Source organism: Euprymna scolopes, chromosome 13 (genome assembly GCF_053919585.1).
Source record: "Euprymna scolopes isolate OS-2025 chromosome 13, ASM5391958v1, whole genome shotgun sequence".
NCBI lineage: Eukaryota > Metazoa > Mollusca > Cephalopoda > Sepiida > Sepiolidae > Euprymna > Euprymna scolopes.
Genome location: NC_136494.1, coordinates 108,460,547 through 108,482,291, shown reverse-complemented (window position 1 = coordinate 108,482,291; position 21,745 = coordinate 108,460,547). Strand labels below are relative to the sequence as shown.

At 33.5% G+C, this 21,745-nt stretch overlaps 1 protein-coding gene and 1 pseudogene across 1 annotated transcript in view; one reads left to right on the top strand and one right to left on the bottom strand.

The window, feature by feature from the left end:
* The window catches only part of LOC145292147 (octopressin receptor-like), a 703,730-nt gene that overhangs the window by 195,154 nt on the left and 486,831 nt on the right, over positions 1 to 21,745 (top strand). The window lies entirely within an intron of this gene.
* On the bottom strand, positions 617 to 733 carry LOC145292650 (5S ribosomal RNA; annotated as a pseudogene).

The following is a 21,745-nucleotide window of genomic DNA, read 5'->3' as shown; positions in this document are numbered from 1 at the left end:
CTTCTAATAAATATTATGATTTTGTCAGTTTTAATCACCTGTTTAGTACAATCTATAAGCTTTACACATTGATAGTTATTTGTCGCGCTGACATTTATAATAGGTGCACTATTTTCCATGTAAAAATGAAAATGGTTATGCAAGCGATTTCATAAACGTTAACTAATTTACATATTACTTTGATAACCGAACTAATATTATTTACTATGCTTTTACGTTTTCGTTCTAGATGATTAGTTTGATTTAAATACTACGAAGAGATTTATTAATGCATATTTTCTATATTGTGAATAATTGTGTAGTAATTAAGGTAAAAATGTTTAGCCCACCCGCATACACACACTAACACATACACATACACACACAAACACACTCACATACAAACATGCATGTGTCGGTTGTGCATATATATATATATATATATATATATATATATGAAGGCTTCCTTCAGTCTTGACAGACTATGGATACCCACTGTAAGAGTGCCTGCGCGTGAAATTTGTGTGGCAAGACTTGCGCAACCTCTAACCACGCCTCTCCTGAGTCAACATTGTTGCATACCAGTGGCAAGTTGAGGTACAAGACGACTGGAAACAATGCCGAGATAAGCGGAGAGCACATACAGCGCCTAGAATTCCCAAATGGTCACCCATCTGGTATTAGCCAGGCTCAACGTTGCTTAACTTCGGTGATCTGACGAGAACCGGTGTGTCAACGTGATTATGCCACATATATATATATATATATATATATATATATATATATATATATATATATATATATATATATATATATATATATATATATATATATATATAAAGAACTTTGTGTGTGTCTGTGTGTGAGAGAGTTCCTTTCCTATGGACACTGAAACGGCTGGGCCGAATTTTATGAAATTTCACTCGAAGGTACTGTATGTGCCTGGTATTGTTCCTGGATATGGTTTGTATCGAAATGGCTTCGATAAGTATCGATAACGTATTATCGAAAAAATTCAATGAAAGGAAGAAACTGGCGATGTAAACCAACGTAAACATCTTCCACAGCCTAACATTACAAATGAATTTGAGAAGTTTTATCATCACACACGCCGAAAGGCTGGATATATCAAATTGACAGTAGGCTCTTTCATAAAACAGGGACGCGTTTTAAATGAATGTTTCCATTAAAAGCACAATTTCATCCTATACTTGACGTTTTCATTTTAAATTTAAAATCAAGCCATTATTACCGGACATCCAATAACGTCATGCATATAAAATCAAAAGTAGTTTATTTGACATGACAGGGATGCGTTCGAAATTGCTGTTTCTGTTTAGGGCATAGTTCAACCATGATACTTGACTTTTGCCTGTAAAACTTTTATTCAGGTCATAGTGTTTATAATAGGAACTTTATAAAATCAACAGTAAGCCCTCTACAGTGTAATGTTGACTACAATACATTGTGAATTAAGTCACTGCGAGAGGCATGTGAAGCTTACTCCATGTACACCGCGAGATGATTCAAACTAGAGCAGGCAATCAATCGATTTGATTGAAAAATGGGCTATTTTATCAATTTCGATTACAATAAAATTATTGGAGTGTAAAACATTAGTTGATCATCATTCAATACTTAGCAGCGTTTATCAACCCTGCTAATAAAAGCAATATTGTCTCTGGAATGGTTTCTACTAAGTTAGTCTGTTATTTTTTTTTTAATTATAGACTTGAAACTTGGTATTAGGAACTTTGGTACAAAGTCGATTTATTCTTTTACCCAGAAGAATAGCCGCTAAGAGGGCAAAGTGAAAAATTTGAAATTGACAGGCGTAGTTCGACGCAGTATTCATGCTCTCCGTATTTGAAAAACGAACTTTCATTAATTATTTATTCATTTTTATGGTTTCGTTGTGGACGCTTGGTTTCGTTAACTATTACCCTCAATTTTATTTATGTATATTTTCAGCATTGTGCATAATTGCATAGCAGTTAGAATGAGAATGATCCAACACAGTCATATCTATCTATCTATCTATCTATTGATCTATATGTGTGTGTGCGTGCATAGAAAGGTTAGTTTTTTGTCGCGATTCCATTGATATTAAAAGCCTATTTTTGTAACATAATACTGTTAGCATTTGGGGGCGTGCCATAAGCATTGTGTCAAGGACTCAAACGTATACATAGGGATTAATATTGCAAAATCAGGAACAAACAGAAGAGAGAACAAGAAGGAAAACAAACTCTCAAATCGCAGCGAATAGCTGTTTTGCTTAAGTTGACGAACAAAAGAAACACAAGAAAAGTTGTGTTAAAGTATTCTTACTTGCGATCGAGTCTGCATAAATCTTGTTGAGTTGGTTAGAGAGAAATCGATGACTTCGTTACCAAAGTTTATAATATTTTTTAATAATGTTGGACACTCGGTAAATAATATATACTACATAAAATAATGTTTAATTTAATAGATGCATCAGGTGCGTTAAATGATGCAGTAGACTACTTTCAAGATGACAGAAGCTGAATACAGATATACTCAATGCTCTAAATACAGCTAACATGAGTTATAATATAATTTAACTCTTAATAAGCTCATATTGAATTGAACAATGCTCAATAATCTAGACAGAATATAATGAATTTACTTAAGATTATATAGTTTGTACTTAAGATTATATAGTTTGTACTTAAGATGATATAGTTTTAAAAAATAGTCATTGGGTGTCATTAGTTAGAATCGAAAATCTGAACATATAACTTTCTAGCTTTATTTGTTACCGTATGACTTAAATCTATACGCGTCCAAAAATATAAAAAATAACAAAAATATGAATATTTCCACACGGCTAGAAATAACACGGTTAGTCAACTTATGACTGCACAGTTGCCATTTTTTTTCAATTTGATTTCTTAGTAACAATTTTACCTACGAAAAAAAAAACAATCGAATTTTTTTTACGTGTCTAGATCTCCTAATTGTATTTTTATCCACAACACATATGTATATCATGCGCCAAACAGATTTTCTCCGTACATCAAGTTAAAACACTTCAGAAATCCCTTGACATGGAATACCGTCCCGTCTCTGATAATAAGAAAGGTATTATTTCGTGGGATGTGAAACTCTTGACAATTTTTCTATGCGCTGATGAAGCCTAGTTGTGCAATATTATAATTTATGAAATGATATTTACTTATATGTGAACACTGGGTCATAAAGAATTGTATGCAAAGTGTTACCAATAAAAGACCAACATGTTTAAACAAGTAACTATATGAGTGTCGGTTCTTTCTGACGTTTTATTTTATGAAATATATATATATATATATATATATATATATATATATATATATATATATGTATGTATATATATTGTTTATTTTTTAACGATGAATGCGGTTAAATAGGGACTTCGCCTCGAAGTTCTTTTTACTTAGAAAATCGCCCATATTTTTGCTGGACGGATATAATATTTTTATTTATTGTTTAAAAATTATTTTTAAAACAGTACTCTACGTGCACGCATGTTCAGACGTGCCTACCTCTCTTGAGCGTGGCTTAACTGTGTCTATGAGTCGAACTCCGGACCATGTGTATCACAGTCCGTCGCGTAAACTATTACGCGATAAAGTACTCGAAACGTGCATGTACGTAGATTACTGTTTAAAAAAAGTTTTAAAAAATACGAAGAAATAAATATATTATATACGTCCAACTAAAATATGGGTGATTTTCTCAGTAAGACGAGCTTCGAGGCAGAGCCACTATTTAACCGTATTTATTGGTAAAAATATCAACAAAAAATTTAAATTTTTAAACCATAAAAATAAGCAGTAAAAAAAAATAATCTAGGAGTTCATGGTTAACGCGCTGGACTGTGTTGCACATGGTCTGGAATTCGATTCCTGACGCAGTCAAGCTACGCTGAAGAGAGCATTACCGTTTTACAAATAATCTATCTATATATGTATAAAAGTGAAAGTATCTGCCTGTCTGTCTATCTGTGTGTCTGCCTGTGTACATTTCCCTACACCATAACTCTGTCAATTTTCAGTCTACAGACTCGAAATTTAATGTACAGGGTACTGAGATTTGGGGTAACCATTGTAATCTGTTTTCGGCCAGAAATTTGGTTGTTAAGGGGTCAAAGTTAAACAATTTGACTTTTGAGAACTCTACCAGGCTGCTCCGCCAATTTTGCGTATAATCAATTGAAATTTTAGATATAGGTTCCTTGGACATGGATCTAACGTAATAACTCGATGTGAACCCAAAACAATAAACGTTCAGAGACAATAATAGTTGTGAAATTTTAAAACAATTTGACCTCTGCGGTCTCTAGCAAATTACTCAGACAATTTCTGGTCTAAACCTTTGTAATTTTACATAAAAGGTATTCAGGGATAGTGTAAGCTTTTTAATCGGTTTGGGTCGTAAATTCGAGCTACCAATATATAAATATATGTACGTATGTATAGTATGTTTACATGTCTGCCTAAAACTTTCGACAGAAGCGACGAATTTTCACAAGATCAGAATCGTTTTGAAGCTCGAACCTTTAGACAACAAATATAAAAAAAAATTGGCTAACAACATTAATTTCTTCACCCACAACTGGCCACTTTTCTACAGGGAGGAGTCGCTTTTTTGCCGATATTTTCGAAAGTCATCATCTCTTTTCAATTGCCTAGCCTTAATTACAACGTACGTCACTTCCGGTTTGGCGGTGGTCGTAACAGCAAAGACGTCAGGTTTTTCCTATTCTTTCCATCTTGGCGATATGGGTTCGAGCGTGCCTTCCTACTACCACTTTTTTTACTCAACACACACCTCCAAACACCCGGGCAACGCCGGGCACCAATGCTAGTATATCTATAAAAGTGACAGTGTCTGTCTGTCTGTGTATGTCTGTGTGTATACATTTCCCTACAAAATAACTCTGTAAATTTAAAGTCTACAGACTCGAAATTTGATATACAGGTTAGGGAGATTTGGGAAAATCTTTGTAATCCATTTTCGGGCAGAAATTTGGCTGTTAAAGGGATCAAAGTTTAACGGTTTGAATTTTGAGAACTTTACGAAACTCATCTGCTAATTTTGGATCTAAACAATTAAAATTTTAGATATAGGTTGCTTGGGCATGGGTCTTACTTTATAACTTGATTTAGGCCCCCAAAAAGTAAATGTGAAGGGGTCATAATAGGGGTCAACATAAAAAAAAATTGACGCACGCGGTCTCTACCAAATTACTCAGACAATTTCTGATCTAAACATTTGAAATTTTACATAAAAGTTTTTCAGAGATAGTACAAGATTTTAATCGGTTTGGGCCGAAAATTTGAGTTACCAATATATAAATATATGTATGTATATTTACATGTCTGCCTATAACTTTCGACAGAGGCAACGGATTGTTACAAGATCAGTATCGTTTTGAAATTCGACCTTTCAGACAACAAATATCGAAAAAATGGCTAAAAGCATTCATTTCTTAACCTTTAACTGGAAACTTTTCTACATGGGGGGGTCGCTTTTTTCGCGATATTTTCGAAAGGCATCCTCTCCCTTTGATTGTCTAGCTTTAATTAAAACCTACGTCACTTCCGGTTTTGGCGGTGGTCGCAACAGCAAGACGTCAGGTTTTTCTCCGTTCTTTTACTCCTTTACGGTACGGATTCGAGCCTGCCTTCCTAATGCCACTTTTCTTTTGCTTAACATAAACCTCGAAACACCCGGTCAACGCCGGGCACCCATGCTAGTATGTTTATAAATATATATATATATTTACTTACGGCCAGCTGCATTTGCTTTTCGCATACGAATAGGATTATGTCGGTATAAGGCATTTGACAACAACTATAACGAAATAAATAAGATTGCGCCAGGCATCCAAACAACACAACTTCAGTTTTTTAAATACTGTTTTTAAATTTTAAATACTTCAGTTTTATCGTTTATTAAGATATCATGAGTTTCCCTTGCATCATCTAAGACAAACAACGACTATTTTATAAAAATGTACATAACGGTTACTTTTCCATTTTGTTCATTTTCTATCTTTTATTTCATTTTCTTGACACTAGTATATGGATACAGAATGGAAGAGAGGAGGAGTGTTTATTTTGCCCGACGGTAACCTGTTTCTCATAATTTATTTGTTGCGGTTGACCACTGGTTTACTGCTTCCGCGAAAATGAAAAAAAAAAGTACTAATGTCGGTTTAAGAACGAAAACATCGAACCGGAGCTGCATAATGAACAACATACGTAACGACATTGAAGGAAATACTTTCCTTTCCTTTTCTGTTTAAATTAATGACAAAATTTGAAATGTCTTCTTTTGGAATATTGCTACACTTCTTTTTCTTTTGATTTTAAAGCATACCTGATTATCATTCCAGAAGACAACTGCACTGTTAACTGAAACGAAATAATTAAATTGGTAAAAAAATATGCAAAACTAAATGCTTCAAAAATATTTTGTTTCTGTTCGACTTGTTTTCATTTTTTTAAATGTCCATATTTCTTAAAACATTTGTGAAAACACTAATTTTCACAATTGTTTCTGTGGTGATCCGTTTCTCGCAAGCCAATACTCAATGTTGAGTTTCATTGCTAAACTTAAAGACCACGTCATAAAAATAAAAGAAAAATACTTCAACCTAAAAGTATTTCTCCTTCGTTGAAAAACACGAGTATTGTGGTTTTGGGCTTCTTTAACGTGCTTTCTAAGATTTCTTTTTATTGGCAGTGCATCGTTTCCTAACTTATAAATCACATAAAAATAAATAAATAAATAAAAATAATACTACCTTAGTATAGAAGGAGATTTCCTCTGTTAAAAGACAACAGAACCAATGGTTATAGGATTACTTAACAGTGTCTATTTTCATTGAAAAAAACGAACTATTTTAATGAAAATTAAACACCCTTACGTCCAGTAGCTGTGTTAATAATTGCTAATGATCGGTTGGTTAGTGTAGAACTCCTATATACGAATATGTAAACATATGCCCGTATCTAAATCTAGACCAATTATTAACAACATATATCTTGATAGATTTTTTTTCGGTAATCGGGAATTACATTCTATTTTGTTTTTAATTTTGTTTTCATTTTTGGGAGTTTCCTATTCGAAGGCGAGTGGATTCAGTAAGCTCACTTTATAAAAACTTGATTACTTTTGCTTTATTTACGTCTGAGCTCCAATCCATAGTCCTCCTTGTCGGACGTTCAAAAGAAACACTCGACTAGCTACAATCACTATCAACAATTTCCCCACTCGCTATGTACCTTAATCTAAACGAAGATTCCATAAACACAGCTTCTTTCATAGAATTATCCGTCTGTGGAACACTGTTCCGCTGGTTAGCCTCGTGGTCAACTACAATATCGTAACCATCAAGTCTAATATAAACAAGTTCTTGTTGAACTGTCCCCTTAAATAATCACATTCTCCCCAACTTACACCATTACCGATTACCACATTACTACCGTACATTCATTAACGCTTGTCCTTGAGTGGCCTTCGAGCCTTGATATATGGCGACTCCCTGTAAAATAGGTGCTATTACCAAAAAATAAACTGCCGTATTTACATTCTAAGACTGACAGAAGTCAAGAGAAATATTTCTAGTTTAGCCGATAAACAGACATCCTAGTGTAATCAATCGACATGTTTCCGATCCTAATTTTCCTATTCGCTCAGCATTTCGCAAACGTTTAAATAACGCCGTTAGCGTTTGTGCGTGCAATGATATGTGTTCGTGTGCAGACGTGCATGGATTGCTTGGCTCCCTATTTCCAATGGCTGCTTCGCAAATTTCATCGCTGTTGCTGTGCCCTCGCGTATTCCACAAATCGTATACAAATCCATAACAAAATTTAACGGAGGCATACAAATGCTTGCAGCCAGGTATCTTGAAAATTAGTTTGTCACTGTGAATAATTCAAATTTACAGGCCGCGCGATTATGCTGCGTGTCATAACAAATATACAGTTACATTAAAAACAGAGTAAATAACATAAAAATAAATAAGACAAAATACTGGCTATTTCAAAAAGAGATTTTTTTCTCGAAATATTAAAAAATCTGATAACGCATTCACATCTGCGTATTAATTCATTCTGAAAGTGTACATTGATAAGGCGTTCTAAAATATAATAACGCACATTTTTCTTCAATATTCTATCAAGTCATATGCTCAGAGGATTATAACAGAGACGTAATTTACGCATAGAATAATAAAAATAACTTAGAATACTTCAGTAGGCAAACTCTTTTATTGGAAGTGTAAGGGAGCAGGTATGTGCGCGTGTGAAAACATCAGCAGCAGCCGAAGGATAGATGGCTAGCGATGCTATTAGCAGCAGCAGTAGCTATTTTACCACAATGCAAATTAGCAAGTGTGCGCGGAATTGCCTTAGAAGAAAAAAAAGGGAAGCACGTGGTCCGGAAGAAGCAAAGTACACGTCGAAAAAGATGGACGTTTAAAGTCGAAGACGAGAAATAGCTGGCTACGGTTGGGGTAAGAGAGAATAGAAACTCGCCCGAGTGAGATGGACTTCTGGCCCCATGTTGGTCGCGAGAGACTTTTAAGCTGGTATCGAGATAGCAGAGGGTTGTTAATCACATAGCAGACGAAACGGAGTTATAAAAACACAAGTAGCACGAATTATTAAGAAATGGTAATAAATGCCTTTTGCTAAAACAGAAAAAAACTGAATCGGATTTATTGTTTTTGTTTCTACGACGTTAAAGAAGCCAGTGCCCCAATGATGCCAAATTAAACATAGCCGAGAGGGAAAATATAACAAAATATCAAAGTCCTATGTATGCCATAAAAAGGAAAAGGAATCTTAGAAATATCTCCATCATTCCAGTAATGAAATGGATTCATGAAAACTATTTTTAAAAACTAGTTAGCAAATATACCTAGTGAACCAAGTACAAGAGAAATTCAAACAGTTCTACTCAAAGGGAAGTTTAGAATCTTAAAAAGATTTCACAGTTGGAATATATAAGGTAGCATGTAAATGTCTTGCATACGGTAGGATGCTTTATCCTCAGCTTTAACAAATAACGAAAATTGAGAATAAACAAATGAGTTCATCTCTGACTGTAAACATAAGCAGGAATTTGTTAGAAGCAACCGGTAATCATTATCTCAACTAGAATAATTCTATTCGCACCTCATACTACTTATAAAACGACTCGTTAGTCCAACTCACCGAAAAATGGCACGTTATGACGTTTTTTTAATGTTGTTGAACACAGAGCTGAATCAAAGCTAAGACGATCCCTAACAGTGATCCATTGAGAATGGATGCTTCTAGCAGATGAGTTGCAAATTTGCGATATTTATTTTATGTATTTATTATTAGATGCAATTTGGAGTTTTATTAAATGTATAATAATTTCTGGTCCAAGAATGTACTCCTAACAATAAGTTGCACACACACACACACACACACACACACATATATATATATATATATATATATATATATATATATATATATATATATACTCGTTAGCAAAAAAAATGGGACAAACAAATTTTATACATTTTATTGCACTAAAAGCTATATTGAACAAAGAACAATTGAACAAGGAAACTTAAACGAGACTAATAACACAGAAAAAAACATTTCCTTTAATAAATGCGTAGGAGGGAATCGCATTCCCTTTTTATTTCTTTAAAAGATCAATCCTTTTAGACATCCTCTCAACCAAAGTGGACCACTATGAAGAAGAGATGCTATTCCCTTCGCTTTGCACAGTTCCCACAGTTTGTCATTGTTTGAAAAAGTTCTTCCATCCAATGCACAAGATATTATGGACCAAATATTCTTAATTGGGTTTAAATCGAGGCTTTGACCTGGTCAAAATATCACATTAATTGAATTATCAGAAAACCATTTTGCGTGACTTTAGCAGCGTGTGCAAAGGCATTATCATGTTGAAAAATAATGTGTTGGGATATTGCCAGCTTCTGGATACTTGATAACAATGCTGTTTCTAATATTCGAATGTATTTCTTTGTATTGACTGATTATCACATCAAATAAGTTCCCCAACTCCTGCTGCAGTAAAAGTTATCCATACCATTATATCTTCATTCCCGTGTTTAATTGTTATTTTTATGCAACTTGGCGTAAATCTTTCTCCAGTTCAAGAGCATCGGGAGCATCGGGAGCATCATTAACAAGACAAAATCTTCATTCGTCCATCCAGAAAGCATTCCTGAACAAGTCTGTATCTTTCTTGCCATAACACGAGAAAAATCTCTTTCTATCATTGATATTCTTCTAAGATAAAAATGGCTTTTTGCATACCTTTTAGAAGAAAATTCATTCGTCTAGATATTGTATATCTAGAAAGATAATTTTCAGTCCTGTTTTGAATTCTTTGCTATGGTCAACATAAGTTTTCTTTCAATCCTTCAAAACAGTTAATTTAAACCTGTGGCCGTCCTTCAAAGTAGATGCTCTAGGGCGACCAGATCCAGATTTCCCTTTTACCAAGCGTGCGACTTCGCACCTTTTACCAATTCGATTCACTGCAGAAAGATATTTTCACATTTTCTTTTCTTAAAATATAAAAAACCTGCTTGTAAATCATTTTGGACTGCCTAAATCCTGCAATTCGTTTTTTATATCCTTGTCAAGATGGGGCCTTACCACTTTTAGGAGTAATGTTTCCCTTTATAATTATATGCTATAATAATAATTATCTGCAAAATAGGAATTTTCAGTAAAAATTAACAAATATTCATGTAAAAATAGTGAAAAGTCTATTTCTTCCTTCTTTCACTCGTGGCCCAATTTTTTTTTTTTTCCATGAGTGTATGTATATATAAAATTCATCTGGGAATCTTATAGGTAAAAATACAACGGCAAATGCCATCATGTACGTTTATACAGCAAGCTAAAATCGGTCAGTGGCACATTATATGATTTAATTTCTATCAAAATCTAACTTGCATCTTAAATACATTAGTTCTTAAAAAGCGACTTCTCGTTAAATAATATTTATTTATTAATATCCCCAACGTTTAACAGTAGAATAAACCTTACGAATCCCTGAAAAGAAGATGTAAAATAAATGCTATAATCACCATATCCTATCTATATAATATCCTTGTTGGTGCACTTAATTAAAGTAATCTGTGTTGAGTGCTTTACGTTTGGTCGAACGTGGGCCGGAACTTATAATTACATGCGTGATTCAGAGTCTTTTAAGAAGCAACAAACCATACATTCAACCGGATCCGAGAAGCTGTAATCCCTATGCGCATATGTGAAATCATTTCTCTTCCGGATATGATCCTCTCCCGGATGTAGTTCTCTCGCGGATGTGATTCTCTTCACTTAGAGTCTTTCGTCTGAAGAAAACTCAGTCTGAAATGGTGATTTGATTTATTTATGTCCTAAATGTATGTATGTATACACACACACACACACACACACACACACACATATATATATATATATGTGTGTGTGTGTGTGTGTGTGTGTGTGTGTGTGTGTGCATAGGCTGCCCGGCGTTGCCAGGTCGTAAAATGCACTTGTCGTATTTTAGTTTATACAGATTTCGTAGTTATTATTACAGAGTCAATTCTCTATTGATCATCATTAGGGCTATGACAACAGCATACTTTTTCATTGTTTGGACTCTCGAGTGTGTATCCGTTGATATGTTATATGCTTTTATATACAGTGATGTGGTTCTCGGTTGATTAACTCTAACTGTTTCGGATATATACTCGAGAGTGAAATCAATGATTAGAATATTCTGTTGTCATGTTATAGTGTACTCTATGTATGGCAGTGATGTCCAAAGTAAAGAAATATATATGATTTAGGTGCTTTCAGCTAGAACCGACACTAAATCATTTAGCGCTCCAGACTTCGCCTATATATACCGATATATATATATATATATATATATATATATATATATATATAGAGAGAGAGAGAGAGAGAGAGAGATAGGGGAGGGAGAAAGAGAGAGAGAGAGGGAGTAGATGATCCATATCACCTTGTTGCCCAGAAAAGTAGATTTACTTTTAAAAATTCTCCATGGACAACATTGACCGATTCGTCATGATTACACACCCCATAATGTTAAAAGCAGATTCCTAGGTTGTTTTGTTTTTGTTTTGTTTTTGTTTTGTTTTTGTTTTGTTTTTGTTTTTTCTAAATATTGCTCACTATAAGTAATAGTATTTTCACAGATACCATGTTTGTTAAGCGGCCAAAAACAATATCCGTGTGGATACACATCTCATTCATTTGATCACTAGTTGTAACTTCCTATGATCTCCTCCCTGGACTTACTAGCTTAAGAAAGTACTACCGGTCAGGTTGCTGATATTTATGGTTAAGTTATCGGATTTTTTTACTTGTGGAGAAAATATATTAGGCCTGAAAAATATCAAGAAAAAAATGAGATTGATTACGAAAATAAACTACTTTCAAAGGTTTGAATTAGGCATTTTATTTGTGGGGGACTTCTTTTTCTTCAGTTGACAATAATAGTCAGTATTCAGGGCATACCAAATGATAGAAAGGAGCGTCTATGTAAATGCACATGTTGCTTGTAATTCTTTGTGGTGCTGACATATTTGTTATATTCTCTATTTCGTCTAAGCATTAATATAGATATTGTTCTGTATTATTCACGTTAAAAAAGTGGTAGATATTAATCTATAATATAAACCTCATGCGTCTGTTTAAATGTATGTATGCATGTATTATGTATATCTGCCTAAAACTTTCGACAAAGGCGACGTTTTTCACGAAGTCGGTATCGTTTTGATGCTCGCACCTTCGGACAACAAATACCGAAAAATTACCGAAAACATTAGTTCCTTCATACTCAACTGAGAACTTTTCTACAGGGAGGGGTCGCTTTTTTTGCCGATATTTTCGAAAGTCATCCCCTCTTTTTGATTGACTAGCCTTAATTTAAACATTCGTCACTTCTGGTTTGGTGATAGGCGCAATAGCAAAGAAGTCACGTTTTTTTTTAATTTTTTCCTACGTTATTTTCCTCCTTCGCGGTACGGGTTCGAGCCTGCCTGCCTACTACCACTTTTTTTGCTCAGCACACACCTCAAAACACCCGGACAACGCCGGACACACAGGCTAGTATAAATATTAATATAAAGCTTTCCATGTTCCTATTATTGGTCTGTCGCATCTTAGAAATGTTTATTAGTTTGTTTTTTTTTTTGTTTTGTTTTGATGATGCCGAATGGTAACTCATTATGCTCCTCCGTTAAAGAATAAAGTGTATATTTACAAGTCCTATATTATTGCAGAACAAAGAAATAAATAAAAAGAAGTAAGGTGTTAACCCACGATCGGATAGGAACGCAGAGTCTCTTAACTGTATCCTTAGTAATTACTGTCTTCCGTAGTTGTTGTCGACTCACCAGGTTTTGGCCAACTAATTCTCTGACCGGTTTTTGGTGAGGATTGAAACCGCCATCTTCAGACAATGCTCAGCTGGAACCGTAGAGATAACATGTCTATATCCACTGCGCCACGAAGGCCAGAGGAATAGTCAGCCGAAACATTTTGACACAACAACTAGAAGATAAGGATAATAGTCCACTAATAAATACATAAATAAATTACTAATCCTAAAATAATTTCAAAAATACAAAATAATACACCATTCGGTACGGGCCCAATGATGGATGACACGATAAGAACAAAAACTCAAACGTTCATCGCCCTTCGGGACCTGCGCCGCAGTGGGTAGAGACGTTGCGCCAAATGAGCATTGTCTAAGGATAGCGGTTTCGATCTTCACCTAAAACCGACCAGAAGCTTAGTCGACCCAAACGTAGTAAGACAACACCAATGGTGATTACTGAGGATACAATTAAAAGACTCCGCATTCCTATCCTGTCACGGTTTATCACCTGACGAAGGCTAGAGGAATAGTTGACCGAAACAATAGAAGAAGATGGGGATATTAGTCCGCAATAAATAAATATACAAACGTTTCTCTGTGTGCGTTTAGTTTTAAATAGTCCTTGAATTTTAATGAGTTTGTTTTTATATTAGGAAATCAATCTAAGATTCCTACGCGAGAGAGTTTTTTTTCTATATTTAAAAAAAACAAAAAAAACAATATCTTTATTATTAAAAATAAAAGAAATAACTTGGTGCATGCGAATGACGTGGAAGGCTTATATGTAAAATATAAGGATATTTAATTTGTTTATACCTTCTTTGTTGGAGTATATATTTGAGAGAATAACATTAGTCCAAATAAATAAAATATTCTGTAACCGAAGATATAATTTTAGCAAGATGAGCTTCTGGGAATGTCGTAAATGGTGGGTGTTTTCGAAACTTGTACGGATATCACTTTGTTCACTGTGCATTTTTTTTTATTATTATTATTATTATTATTATTATTATTATTATTATTATTATTAGATCTTTAGTATAAATATATAAAAATAATACATACGTAGATTAAATTGCTATGTCTAGTCACACCGATGAATCATGCAATACAAAACAGATTGTTATATAACAAATAAATACATGTCAGGCATTCTCCCTCTCTCTCTCTTTCTCTCTCTCTCTCTCTCTTTCTATGTATATATAAATAAATATATATATATAACACGCACACTAACGCACACACACACACACATATATATTTACACACACACATATATATACATATATATATATGAAAATAATGGAAATAATAATCCGATGTGATAGATAGATAACAAGGAACACACCAAGTTATGTGTTCATCAACGCCTCGTCTTTTGTCTTCCAGAAGAAGTCTCGCATTAAAGGCGAAACGTTGATGAACACATAACTTGTTTTTTATCTCTCTCCGTCTCTCTCTGTCTCTCTTTATATATATATATATATATATATATATATATATATATATATATATATATATAGTCATGGTACTATGCTACTGGTACCATGTAACCCAGTACTACCTGCCTCATGGTCGGGTCACCGGCGACTAAACTGGTTCCCCCACCAGACTTGTTTGGTGAGGAGGGCGGCTAGTCTTCCTGAAGGATTAAAAACAAGACCTTCCAAAGGGCGAATGAACTCTTTTTCTGGGTCAACGGCCAACTAGCACCGTGTATATTTGTGTGTGTATATGTGTATTGGGGTGGAGAGGGCTCACGTAAGCCGTGGTGAAGGCTACCTTTCTAGGAGAAGCAAATCTCTGATTTAAAAAGCCATTAAGCGGAAGACCATTACCCGCATTAACCTGGTCTGCAGTTTAATTTGTTGCTGGCTATCTTGCTGGATCTCAACATTTTGAACCGAGAGAGAGACTTAGCTGTCGTACAAAGCTAAGACTCTGTAACATCATATTTGTATAGATACTCCCTCAGGCATTTGGGATCATGGATTTTAAATGTCTGAGGGAGTGGCACTCGTCTGACAAGACGTTGCAATCATCATATATATATATATATATATATATATATATATATATATAGGTTTACGCATGCATCCGTTTCATTGTACTGCAACGTACGATATAAAGGAAATGTTAATGTGTTTATATGAGTAGTATCAGCTGCCGCAAGTAATCAGTTGTTGTTTTTTTCGAAGCGGTTTGAATAATTGTTATCCATAACAGATGATTTCCTTAACATGGCGGCGTAATGGCATAAATATATATATATATATATATATATATATATATATATATACATATTACACGGATATTTTAAAACGGTTATATCAATATACTAAAGAAGACGACCCCTTTTTTACAAGTAATGTTTGATTAGTCTTTTACCAGACTAGATTGGGTCTGATTGGATTTAGTTTATCGTACGTTGTATGAGACTTAAAATGACTTTCCTAAAGTAATATAGTATTTTAGTGGAAAAATATATCCACATCTTACGTCAGATTACAGTGAAACCCGAGCGCATGACGTCATATCCTGAGCTAAATACATGCGTAGGAATAGAGAAAATAGACGATCTGGGTCTGTTGAGTTTACACTGATGTTACGTAACGTGGTCAGTGTTTAAATAGAAATCTGTGTAAATAGAAATCTGTGTGTGTCTCTGTTTTATTTGTTTTTTTGTTTTGTTTTTGCGATACGTTTTGAATGAATTCAATTATTTATACGAACGTGAATTTTTACCTAAATACGAGTTGGAAATAAGTTTTTCTTTTACCAATTTGGTACCCCCAAATCGGGAGCGAAATTTTAATTATTTTTTAAGATATATATATATATATATATATATATATATATATATAATATATAATATATATATATATATATTATTTCAATATTATATTATTTTTTTAATATATATTACCATTTCAATATCTGAAGACACTAGTGTTTCATCCTTCCGGAATCATCAGAGCAGGAATTATGATGGCTGTTGGTTGTTGGATTCGAACCCCGCAAACTACAGGGTCACCGACATGCAAGTGAAATTAAACATTTGTAAAAGGGACTAATGTTATATAAGAACGGCCTAGGTAATCAAGCCAATAAATGTCGCGATCTCGCATGTAGACTAAATTATTATTTTTTTTTATATTTCATCAGACAGTGGTCAACTTTTAAAAAATGGAAAATTATATATATATATATATATATGTATATATATATATATATATTGTAGATATCGTTCAAACTTTCGTAATCCAAACAATATGTCGATTCTTAAGATAACATTATTCCATGTTAAATTATTATTATTTTATACAACCTGTATTTTTGTTAAATTTATACTTATCAATATCTACATATTCTGGCGGATGTTTACTTCATTTAAACAAACGTTCACAAAAGTAAGTGTCAACAGATACCCGCATGCACTCATGCATGGATGAAAATCACGAGTTTAAAATGAATTCTGATAAAAACATGTTCCTAACATCTTAATTTGTAATTAAACCATTCAAAGTAAAGATTGAGATTTTTTACAAATCTATTCTAATTTCTGTATTCTAATAAATTACAAGACAAATAACTTTCCAGCTGATGCAGTCGTTTCCATGTATTAAATTATTACTAACTAAAGGAAAAATAGTATTATAGGATTCACTTCGTGAGTAATAAAAACACCTTTGGTGTGGAAATATGTTCTGCGTTTCATTTTATCACATTTTTATAATGCGTTATAATTTGAAGTCAATCGTGCAGACAGAGAGTTTTATGGTAAAACCTGAAGACATTGAAAGGTCATAAATTAACAACTTTATTGCTCAATCCCAGCATGCATTCCTCTTATAATTATTTTCTTCTGTGTTCCAATGGTTTAAGCAAAATTATTATTGTTATTACCTAGATTAAATAAGAAATATTTTCACGAAAAAAATGTAATAAAATATCGAGTTTTTCGGCAGGTTTCCAGCTTGTTATTCTCTGAATCGTCCCTCGATTTCTTCTTTATTTCGAAAGTTCATTTTTCAATTATTTTGTATTTTTCAACGAAAAATCAACGGAGAGACCGATGTCTTCTATAAAGAAACTGTTTTGCATCTAAAACGCTATTTAAACCCTAAGCGTGACAGAGAAAACGTATTTTATCTTTAATTTCAGCATTGAAGACATGACCACTTACGAGCCATATGTCTTTTATAGAATCTTTTCAGGAAGGAGCGTCTATTCAATGTGCAATTAACCAAGGAAAAATCTACAGGAAACGAAATTATTTCAGATAAATATTATATATATATATATATATATATATATATATATATATATATATATATATATATATACTAGCGGGGGGTACCCGACGTTGCACGGGTTTTTCCAGGCGTGTAAACGAAGTAATAACCTTGTTTATATATTATAAAAACAAACAATGTTAAAACTATTAGAACAAAATCGTGAATAAACAAAGACAATTATGAAAATGAACGTAATTCAATACGAACGGTCCGGCGGTGCCCGGGTGTTTGAAAAATCCCCAAAAAGTTCGAGGCGGGGCGGGGGTCGAATTCTAATTATTTAGTCGAAACCCCCCCCCCCAAAAAAAACCTGACTAATTAACCCAAAAGTGAATTAGGTCAAATATCAATTCCACAGTCAAGTTTGTTTTGGTTTAGTTTCAATAGCATCACACTCGAATTCTAAATTATTTTTTTTCCTCGAATTCTAAATGAATTTATTTGTTTTAATTTTAATTTAAGTGTAATGCAAGTGAAATCACGATATCGTTACGTTGTAATAGTAAATATTAGAGAATGAATTATTTGTGTATAAGTAAATGTTGGGTTGAAAGCACTAATAAATAAAGGTCATAGTTAGATTTCACGGTTAGAGTCGGTAAAACCGGAAGTAAGAAGCGGTTAGTCCCGCAGGCTGCGTCTTACACTAACTAAAACAAAAAGCAAACAGAAAATTATATTAATAATATAATCGCGTTATTTTTTTAAATTTTTTATTTTTATTTTATTATGAGAAAAACAGAAAACATAAATAATTAGAAAAAGATTTAAAAAAAAAACGACATAAATAACCTTGTATGATTCCAAACCGGTGTTTCCTCGTATTGTTCCTTGTGAACGCACCGCTGCGGTGTAAATGGGGTGCGGGGAAAGAAGGGTCTTATAAAGAGAAAAGATGTTGCAACTTCCATTGATTCTGACCTATTCTAGCAGTGGACTCTCATCGGAAAAAATAGGAATTTACCATTGTCGAGGAACTGTAGAGATAATATAGTCCATCTCAGATGATGTGCTACAGTTTGACGCATTACATTTACATGTAAGGTCATGTTTTTAATCCTATTAAGGTCAAAGTTGAAGGGGAAAATGAGTTCATTTTATATATATATATATATACTATTTATGGTTAGCATTATATATATATATATATATATATATATATATATATATATATATATATATATATATATATGCGTGTGAAACTCGTGAATTAAAACGAAGTATTAAGCGTGCTCAATAAAAATTCAGAAGAATATAACTTTTACAATTTATTTTTCCCGGTACTCTAACCACTGCGCCACGGATCATTGCGGACAATTCTAGTACATATTTTAGGATCCTTAAACCTGTATTTGTTTCTAGTTGTAAATATCACCATTAACTACTTATTAATATATATTAATGTATATCTATATCTATACTTATTACTTGTATATATTAATGTTTTTATATATCATTTGTATATATTATCTATTGTGTATAATCAATGGTTGCCATATCGTATTGAATTCTATACTAAGTCTACTTAGCAGTTGATTACTCCCCAGCATATGTGTTGCTTCTTTAAGCCGTCTTACTTTCCTTCGTTCCTCTCTGTCTATAATTTTTACTTCGTCCCATAATGGTAGATGGTTTCCCGTTTCCTTCCAGACATGTATTAATTTATTTATTGCGGACTATTATTCTCATCTTTATTAGTTGTTTTTCACGACGTTTCGGCCAACTATACCTCTGGCCTTCGTCAGGTTGTAACCCCGACGGATAGTTGGCCGAAACGTCGTGAAACAACTGATAAAGATGAGAATAATAGTCTGCAATAAAGAAATAAATATAAATAATACTCATCTCAATAATGAATTCCAATATGTTCAGTTATACCTGACTTTTCAGTATCTCCACGTACTACAGCTTTTTGATGTTCGTTTAACTGTACTTTCAACGGACAACATGTTTCACCTTTGTATAGTTTTCCACATTTACGTGGGATTTTATATACACAGTTCTTAGTCATGATTCTTTTCTGTAGGGTGCTTGACTCTCACAAGCTGTTTCCGGAGAGTTGAATCACTCTTGAATACTTTCCTGATTGCCATATGGATTACGTATTCGTTGAAATTTCTCAGACAAGCTCTTCATATATGGTATACAAACTGTGGTGAGTTTCTGAGTCGTGTCCTTTTGTTTTTGGTCCAGATTTCTGGGAGCTGATGTCACGTTCTCCAAATAGCTGTTTTGGTGGAGGGTTCGAGTTGAACAAGATACACCTGGAGAATATCGGAGGTTATATCGACCGAAAAGTTGTGAAAATTAGGTTCAGATGAGAACAATAGTCCGATAAATAATAATACAAATATTACATTATCACTACACTGAAAATGTTAATGTTTCAGACAATTTATCTGTAAGAATGTCAGGCGACGTAATAAATTCTGTTTACCACTGACAGCATCTCAAATGGAAGAATTGAGGAAATATATTTGTTTATAAAAATAAAACGTTAAATTTAAATTTTAAAAGGGGGGGTAAGTTAAGGGACATTTTAGACTCCAAACATAGAAAGCGATAGGGGAAAAGAAAACGTCAAGACTTAACAAGAACAAAGAGAAATAAAAAGGAAAAGAAAAGCAAAGGAAAACGAAAAAGAAAAAGAAAAAGAAAGAACAGAGAAATAGAATAATGAAATAAACAGTTAGTGTGATTAAGAAATAGGAAGGGGTTAACACATTTGAAATCGTCTACGAAAAAGGGATTTGCAGGGAAAGGGCCAGAACATGAATTTTATCTACCGTAAAGGAAACATAAAGAAAGAATAATTATTTGATGAGGTCTCTGTATACTCTATTTTAGTGTTTTTATATCCACTTTATTTAAGGGCTTTATTTTCAAAGTTATAATGGGCATAGATTTCTTTGTTAGAAGAATTTCCCTTAATCTTTTTACTAATAGGTTTTGGAATGTGTTTAATCACCGACTTCCGGTGTTACGACATGGGGTGAACATATAATATCTCAGCAGTGTATTTTCTATATGGTGCATAGGATTCGTTTTGTTTTCTTCAGATTGGAATTAACCTCAAGAAAATATACTACTTTAATATTAGAGTGAATATCAACATTAAAAGTAATTCTTTTAAATTTTCTAAGGATATATTATTTTTAATTTTCACATCTTGGCCGTTGGAGTTTTTTACGACCATAAGGCCATCATCTATATATATATATATATATATATATATATATATATATATATATATATATATATATATATATATATATATATAGGCCTTCAAAATTCTTAGTAATATTATATAAGATATAGACGCCGACTAGGTCAGTCATTTTTGCCGAATATAGTGTCTTATTTTTTATTTATATTTATACTTCGTCTTTTTATAATGAATTTTGTAATATATTATATGTTCTGAACAATTTAGGTCATTTCTCTTAATATTATTTTAATTATTATAACTAGCGGGACCTGTGGAAGTTCCACAGCAGCATTTCCATATGTAATGAAACCCCTATATAACACTTGCAACGTCTCTTCTGTGGGAGAGGTTGCAGGGAAGAGAAGACAGCATCCCCTACTAAGCCACGAAGTCTGTTTTGTACTATGTCAAGGCAGGATAGGCGGTTTTTGAAGCTCCAGCCAAGATGTGGCAGCATTACTCAATCTTTGGACGTACATGGCTTTTATAGAGGTAGAGTATTGCATCAGTAGTGAGATATATTCTGGAGCGGTAGAAGGATCCCACCATCTTTCCAGCGACCTTGGCAACAGACTTGATGTACGTGTTCTATTTCAGATCAGGAGTAAAGGTCAAACCCAGAAGCTTGTCAAAACACGGGACCTCACCCAGACGAGAGCCCTCCATCACAATTGATGCCATATGGGGATCAGAGCGTTGATGATGTAAGGATAGAAGTTTGGTTTTGGATGTAGTAGACGGATCCCACCGTTTTCCCAGCGGCCCGGGCAACAGACTTGATATACGTGCTCTATTTCAGATCAGGAGTAAAGGTCAAACCCAGGAG